A 9046-nucleotide genomic window follows, 5' to 3' on the forward strand; every position below is an offset into this window, starting at 1 on the left:
CCAGCAAGAAATTCAGGAATTCCAGTGACAACACCAGTAACATCAGAACAACCAGGGGAGTTCGCCCATAGCAGCTATTGCTGTAAAAAAGAAGACTGGCATAAGCACAAGAATTGAGATGGGCATACTATATGCCTTTGTTCTGGTAGTGGTCCACTACTTTGGTGCTACAGTTAATGATCTCCACTGTCACTGGACATAAGAGTTCTTTAATTATACACTCGCGCACCCGCCGCCTCTCAGATCGCCTAAGTTGACATACTATGCTGGCTGATAGCGGCCCCCTCCCACTTTTAGTATGCTTCACCGCGTAACTAAAATGTACTGCGGCGAATAAGCCGTACATTTGTATTGAGTGAATAAACAAATGGTTTTTACAACAGTACAGAAATAAACGCGCACCATGCATCATTCTACCACACGAAAGAGCGTCGCAACATACGGTAGCTGATTCACACAGGCCGTGTAGGCCACTTATCAGTCGTAAAAGGTATTATGGGTAATTCAAAATTTCAGAGACACATGTGTTTGTTTACGTTCGCACTCCTTGCGTAATAAGACTCCCAGAACTTCCACAATAGAAAGTAATTTACAACACACAAACGCAAAGAACACTATATGTCTCGTTTTCAACTCGGCCGTCATGCAAATGACATATAGCGCGGAAAAACGTGAACATGCTGTGTGTTAGCGTCGTAAACTTTATACTAGGCAAGGAGCTAGCACACCGCAGTCCCGCGACAGCCGCTAATGAGACCAAGACGGGAGCACATGTCTGTGAACGAGCAAACCCTAAGCCACTCTGCTCCTCCGCTACCCCCGCTGCCAGGCTGCACCACTCGTTTCAAGCACAGCGCACCAAACACACATTCAGCGCTGAACAGTGGGCGGTCGACGCAGTTGCATATGCATGACTTGCAACGAGCAGCACATCCCTCGATGTCCGTTAAGCAAAGTCGGACACGGCGACGCCACATCGCGGTTCGCAGAACTTTTTGCCGAGGCGCTAGGCCACTTCGATATTTCAATTGTCACCACCGCCGGGTTCTCAAGAAAGCACGGGTCACACAACGCAGATTCTGTAGTTCCAGAGCTCACCGAGGCCAAAGCCGCACTGCCGCACCGCCACTACTCATGGCTTTCCGCCAAGTAACACAGAACCTACAACCACCACACAAGCAAGCACGCACGATCACATGAGCAATGTTGAACAATGCGCGGTACAGAGAACGATCACGCCGAGGACGACACGACACGGCGTCGGTCGGCGCCAGCATCGCGCCTTCTCAAAAATTTCTAAACGATGCTGTCCCTAGGTAGCCTATCTAGACACCCTACCCTAGGCACCTAGGATCAGGTCACGTGAGGGATTTTTGTACGACAAATAGACGCACGCACATTGAAGCGGGTCGCACGCACGAGGCAGTTCATACGGTTAGAAGTCGCTTAGGGGCGCTACAGTGCTATTCTCAATAATGTCAGTGATCACCACTCTTTCTCTATTAGGGGAATAGAAACGCAGCGCCGTGGTACGGCTGTTCATCGCAGGCGCCTTAAGGCCTCCACTTTACCAACTAAAAACGACACACTAGTCATAAATACGGGAGTAACGGCTTTCGATGCAAAATGGCGGTCCGTAGTGCCCGTAGTGACGCAGTTTAGTGAAAATGTACCAGTTTATCTTTGTGCGCGAAGCCTCGGCGATGCATTGCGAAGAAGTTCGTGCTTCCCATCGACACAATTCATCGCTTGTCATCGCTTGCCCAGTGAAAGTGCTTCTGAGCGCATGTACGCAGTATTTGAGTGTTTTGTGCGCACCAAGGTGCTTGCGGATTACTTATGCTGGAGCCAGCAGCGATCGCAGGAGGATATCGTAACGACATCGCAGCAATCGCATTTTGGCAGGTGAGGGCTCTTGTGTGCGGTTTTGAAATGAGACTTCGAACTGAGAAAGGTGTTGGAACTGTTGAGTGCGCAGTGCTTGTGATGAAGAAATGCCTTGCACTGGGTCTAGAAGAGCGAGCGATTCTCGGACGCTGATCGTATTTACGACGTTGTGGCTCCGATACATCACCGATGACAGAGCAGCCATCTCAAACGACTGCTGCGATACGCACTCCTCAGCATCGTCGTCACCCTCGGCACATCGACGCCTTGCAAGCAGCTACAGTGACGTGCCGATAATTATTTACTGTGCGCTACGTCGCCACAATGCAGGCAATGAAACCGTGCTGTGGGGCCCTCTCAGCCCGAGAAGATATATGCATAAGCCAGCGACAGTCAACGCTTTGTTTTTGATAGTAGTGCGCAGTACATCACCGATGACAGTGTGTGTTGTGCGTGTTTTATGTCGGCGGTGAATATTGTTGATGTCTCTCAGCTCGGCACCGCGTCGCTGTTGCCGAAAGATAAGTTGGGCGTGGCCCAACCGTGGTGGGTGCGCGCACAAGAGTTACGTGCCTCGCGCGGGGCGTGACCTCTGGCTTTGATTGACAGGCGAACTCGTGCTAAACTCGTACATCGCGAAACCCCCTCCGAGTTCAACTCGGGAACACGGCGGCGACAGCAGCAGCCTGTGTCATTGCATCCAGCGGCAGCAAGCGTCAGTATGACCGTCTGGACCCGTTCGCGTACATGATCGCCGTGGAGTTTCAGCGTCATTTTCGCCTGTCGAAGACATCAGTGTGCTGGCTGTGTGACGAGCTAGGCGAAGACTGTCTTCTGTGGAGACAGCGTGGCGGGCTTCATTCGCTCACCGTTGAAGAGCAAGTCCTCTGCGCCCTCCGTTTCTACGGGACTGGGAGTTTTCAGGGAAGCGTCGGCGCCGAGCGTTACATTGGACGTCATAAAACTACTGTGAGCCTCTGTGTCAGAGATGTCTGATGCGCTTATTGATGCGGCAGTGCGGAAGCGGTGGCTGGCTTTCCCGAAGACTGCGGCTGAGCGGGCATTTATAAAAGAACGCTTCTTACTTCGCGGAAACATTACGAACGTACTCGGGTATGTCGACGGAACGTACGTAGGAATTAAGGTGCCTTCAATGTCAGCGTTACTGTGATTAGCATTGAAGCAATGTCTAGACGCACCATATTGCCTAATTTGTCACTTCTGTGTAGCCGACTTAAATTTTGTGTTACCGACATCACACAGGCGGCAGCCTATGATACTGACTTTTTCGCTGGTTGCTGACTTTTTACCGATTGTTCTACCTGTCTATCAGGGTGCCTTCCATATGGCTCACTTTTTGGGGAAGGAGGTTAATGAAGTATAAATAGATAAATGGATATCACAAATTGTGTGAAGTACCCTGTGAATGCTAATCTCACAAAGAACTTGGGTTTTTTTATGAGATTACTTAGTACGTAGCACAAATTACTTAGTATGCATAACGCTGAATTTTGGTCATGCGTCATGTATCGGCCGCACTATGAAACAGCAAGGCATTGCATAATTCGTTGCAGTGCGAGATGCGGATTTCGCGCCAAGCCTGTTGTGCCTATGCATTTATGGCAAAATGAAAATGCATTGAGAATCTTAGTGTGCTGGCTTGCATGAACAAAATACTTCAGAGTGTTTGCTGTGTTCACTGTTGGTGCATGGGCCAGTGGTTCAGCGTATTTTCTTTAGGGGGGGGGGTCAGCGTTATTCTGTATGGACAAATCGTATATTTTCGTCTCATAATGGGGCTCTAATTCTTCAGCAGTAGAACAATGCAGATCGAATGCTCTGCAGAACTCAGTGTGCGTGAAGATGTCGTGAACCACCAAGGCAAAATTACATATCGGGACGTGTAAAAGCTTGCCGCAATGCCAAAGTAGGATGAGCGATGTGCAGCATATTTTAGCATTGAACATGTCTTGTAAATGCTATTTTTATTGTAAGCCTCAAGCCTCGCTATCATGCCTTTCCCTCCGGCACTCCCTTTACTGAAACGCAGCACTGTCTTTCTATTGGTGTCATGATGATGATGGTAACGGCAGCAGTAAGGCTGGTTAATGCTTGCCCCTTTGATTCTTGCGAGTTTAGTGGTACAGAATATGGCACGTGCATACACCTGTGCAGCAAAATTTTATGCTTGTGGTGATTTGTTGGAGAACTAATTCGTGTTGGGACATTTCAAAGATGTGCGCCATTGTGGCTTAATAACTAGATCATTGGTGAGGTTGAAGACTCGTATCGGTATAGAAGCTTGAAGCTGAATTGCGCCACAATTCGACGGGACACAAAGAAGAGAAATACACACAGCAGAACGCTCTGCTGTGTGTGTTACTCTTCGTTGTGTGCCGTCGAATTTTTCCGCGATCCAACTTCAAATAGAGCATTGGGCCTCTTTGGCGCAGGACCGAGGAAGAGAAATACACACAGCAGAATGCTCTGCTGTGTGTGTTACTCTTCTTTGTGTGCCGTCGAATTGTTGCGCGATCCAACTTCAAATAGAGTATTGGGCCTCTTTGGTGCAGGACCGAGGAAGTGTGAGCTATTCGATACCATGCCAGTGCCTTGCCACACAATTATGGAAGTCTGAAGCTTTGGAAACAAAGCTTTGCTTTCAAATCCACCTGCTCATGTAATAAAAGCACTAATTGGTAGAACCAACATAATAATGGTGAAATGAATGGCCTTTGAAAATTTGTATGTTGACACTAATGACATAATAGGTGCTACAGTGAACTCGACAATTGTACTGGACAGAGCACTTTGTTTCCTATGTGAAGCACATGCTTTCATTACATGCTGTGCAGATAACCAAGCTCAGTTTGTTTTAATGAGGTACACAACATTAACTGTAATCTGTTTTTGATTCTAATGTGCCAAACACCACCTCTTTTTCAAGGATGTCATGGGAGTATTTGGCGAGAACTGTTTACAGCCCCTCATAATGGAAGTGTGGCCAGCCAGCTTTGCTTGGGTGCCTTTATAGATTTCTGTTCCTGATCATTGTGTGCTATAAAGTTGCTAAAGTCTATGCAACCAGTGCAAGGCATTACGTGATTCTATAGTCGGATACAACTTTAGGAGGCCGCAGAATCTGCACTTCAACGGCAGGTGAACACAAGCCTGCACCAATGGGCACACACTCTACACTGACGTCGTGCCGCTGGACGCACTAATACCCGCTCATTGGAGAGGGACTATTTCTTTGAACGTGGAGGCAATCGGCTGCTGCGCCTTGGTCATCTGGGTGGGGCCTCTCCTGTCTTGTGAAGTTGTATCCGACTAGAGGATGCCGCTTTTCATACAACACAAAAGGACAAAGTGTACAATTATTTGGCCTATGAAATGGATACATCACAAGTGAGCTATGCATGGGCTTAAGCTGTGTGAAAATTAGTACATGCAAATATATGACATTGTTAAAGAATATGTGGTATCGAACATGCATGTAATGGCACGTTTAAATCGGGGAGTGTTGCATTCATGTGCACAGTTTCATTGCGAAATACACAAACCGTTCATCTTGTGGCTAATCAACACCCACTGTATTCTTGCACATAGAAAGAACAAACAGCACAATGACATATATGCTGCATTAGTATCTTTTTGATTTACACGGTCCAGGTTCTTACGTGTTTGCCCATTTTGAAGAGACATCAAGTGCAGGTTACAAGTGTCCCAATATGCACAGCACAATGTTTACTGCAATAATTTTATTCATGTTCTTGAATAATAAACAAAATAATAAACAGAAAGCTCCTTTATAAGGTGTGTTCTGGGGGCTCGACTGGAAAGCAGTGAGTGCACTTATCCTACTGTTGCAGAGCAGCCCTCTGGACCTTGCCACACTCTCAAGAGCATGTGCCTGGCGCTCGCCTACTGCCACCAGGTGGTTGAGTGCCTCCAGCAGCAGAATGTTTTGCTGCAAAAAAAGTGGATTGTTGGAATGAATCAACCGCATATAAACCATTTACAAATAAAAATGCTCATTGCACTATTGGTACTAACTGCCTTTAACTGTGGAGGCCTTTAGTGTATGCATAATAAAACATTTTGTCGGGACAACATTGCTTTATTTTTCATAACGGGTTGTTTTTTTCAGAGCCAATTGTAATGTTTATTAGTGTGTCAACAGCTGAGGTGCCCTCGAACCTTCACGAGTCTCTACTGTCAGCACCACAAACCTATTTTTGTTCGCTGCAATATCAATGGCGCTTCCTACAATCCCGTCTTATGCGAGCTGATTGCATCCTATGCATACAAACATCATATTTTTGTCCCATTACGTAATTTTCTACCATCCTCGGCTGCAGTTGTCTCTCCTTGACATCCATTCTGTCACGCTTATGTAATCACCTGTTATAAATTGGCAACAAGTGATTGAAGACGTGCATGGCCTGCCCACCGATTCCATTTTTTTTCTTAATCTCAACTAGCATATCAGTTGCCACGGTTTACTACGCCACTGTCTTCCTGCCTTAATGCTATCTCCAACAATTTTTGTTACTTCGCTTTCTGCACAGTCCTCGACTTCTCAAGTTTCTTTGTTAACCTCCAGGTTTATGTCCCATATTGCATAACCGGTAGAATGCAACGATTCTAAACATTCTTCAAGGATATCGGTAACGTGGCGATCACGATTCGGGAATGCCTCCCATGTGCTGTTCAACCCATTAAATTTTTGTATAAGTTTGCTGCTTTATATCAGTACCTGCTATTGATATTTTACCTGACTAAAGATACTCTTCCATAGATTCTGCGGGCTGAATGTCACTGATGAATTTCTGTTATAACACTAAGTTAGTGAAGGTTACCTTTATCTTTTCCATATTTTCGCGGGCCCACGTACATGTAAAAGCACAAATACTCATTGGCTTCAGTGCCTTTTTTAAACTGCTGGACATTTAGTTCGTTACTACGAAAGTGACTTAATCCGTGCACTATTATTATGCTAAATATGAAACAGTAGAAATATACTTATCTGCAGTTTGTCGATGCCTCCGTCACTGTGTTGGTTGCGAGATCCATCGTCGGCACCACCTCCTTGTCGCATCGTAGCTATATCGGCTGTCTTCCTTTTGCACACACTATGCAATATTCGTGACGCTCGCAGTCACGCAGAGTGGAGGAACTCGGCGCACTCACAGAAGCAGCACCAGATAAGTTGTTTGTTCAGGATTGTGCCGTGAACAGTAGGTACGCGTTGCGATCTGTAAAATCGCCTAAGCTATTCGCAGTCTTTCGGGGTGCACGGAAAGATTGCTCACGGAGGAACAGAACTATACAAGAAACAGTGGTCATCGTCGAGCCTGATCACTACGTCGCGCACTGCAAGCTCGTTGTACGAGTTTGTTTACACTGGGCCTCTTCGATGTTTAGCCGCCATGCTCGCCCGATTAATGTATGTGATGACGCCACCACAGCGTTCCCTCGTGGTATAATGCGAAGCGTACTAAATTACAAATTAGTCGAATACACATTCAGTGCACATCTTGTAAGATTTAAAATGCTTTTAAACCACGTCAAACTAACTAATAATATTGTATTAAATGCAGGCCTGGAGTGCGGCCTGATCCCGGTGACCAGAACCGGTAACGCACTCTCTCACCAGAGCAGGATTGGCCACCCTGGTGCAGTACTTGGCCACAACCTCCTATATGCATACAACAATCAAACCCCGGCCCTCAGTCCCCAGCAGCCGCGAAGCAACTGACCACGGCGGCGGTCAGATCTGTGACGCTGCAGAGGGTGCTAAGAATACCTGGCTCTGGACAGGCCGCCATTGGAATCTGAACCTGGCAACGTTTAACGTTAGAACGTTATCTAGTGAGGCGAGTCTAGCAGTGTTATTGGAGGAATTAGAGGGTAGTAAATGGGATATAATAGGGCTCAGTGAGGTTAGGAGGACAAAAGAAGCACATACAGTGCTAAAAAGCGGGCACGTACTGTGCTACCGGGGCTTAGCGGAGAGACGAGAACTAGGAGTCGGATTCCTGATTAATAAGGAAATAGCTGGTAACATACAGGAATTCTATAGCATTAACGAGAGGGTGGCAGGTCTTGTTGTGAAACTTAATAAGAGGTACAAATTGAAGGTGGTACAAGTCTATGCCCCTACATGCAGTCATGATGACCAGGAAGTCGAAAGCTTTTATGAAGACGTGGAATCGGCGATGGGTAAAGTCAAAACAAAATACACTATACTGATGGGCGACTTCAATGCCAGGGTAGGCAAGAAGCAGGCTGGAGACAAGTCAGTGGGGGAATATGGCGCAGGCTCTAGGAATAGCAGAGGAGAGTTATTAGTAGAGTTTGCAGAACAGAATAATATGCGGATAATGAATACCTTTTTCCGCAAGCGGGTTAGCCGAAAGTGGACGTGGAGGAGCCCGAATGGTGAGACTAGAAATGAAATCGACTTCATACTCTGCGCCAACCCTGGCATCATACAAGATGTAGACGTGCTCGGCAAGGTACGCTGCAGTGACCATAGGATGGTAAGAACTCGAATTAGCCTAAACTTGAGGAGGGAACGGAAGAAAGTGGTACACAGGAAGCCAATCAATGAGTTAGCGGTAAGAGGGAAACTAGAGGAATTCCGGATCAAGCTACAGAACAGGTATTCGGCTTTAACTCAGGAAGAGGACCTTAGTGTTGAAGCAATGAACGACAATCTCATGGGCATCATTAAGGAGTGCGCAATAGAAGTCGGTGGTAACGCCGTTAGACAGGAAACCAGTAAGCTATCGCAGGAGACGAAAGATCTGATCAAGAAACGCCAATGTATGAAAGCCTCTAACCCTACAGCTAGAATAGAACTGGCAGAACTTTCTAAGCTAATCAACGAGCGTAAGACTGCGGAAATCAGGAACTATAATATGGATAGAATTGAACAGGCACTCAGGAACGGAGGAAGCCTAAAAGCAGTGAAGAAGAAACTAGGAATAAGCAAGAATCAGATGTGTGCGTTAAGAGACAAAGCCGGCAATATCGTTGCTAATATGGATGAGATAGTTCAAGTGGCTGAGGAGTTCTATAGAGATTTATACAGTACCAGTGGCACCCACGACGATAGTGGAAGAGAGAATAGCCTAGAGGAATTCGAAATCCC

Source organism: Dermacentor variabilis, unplaced genomic scaffold (genome assembly GCF_050947875.1).
Source record: "Dermacentor variabilis isolate Ectoservices unplaced genomic scaffold, ASM5094787v1 scaffold_13, whole genome shotgun sequence".
Lineage (NCBI taxonomy): Eukaryota > Metazoa > Arthropoda > Arachnida > Ixodida > Ixodidae > Dermacentor > Dermacentor variabilis.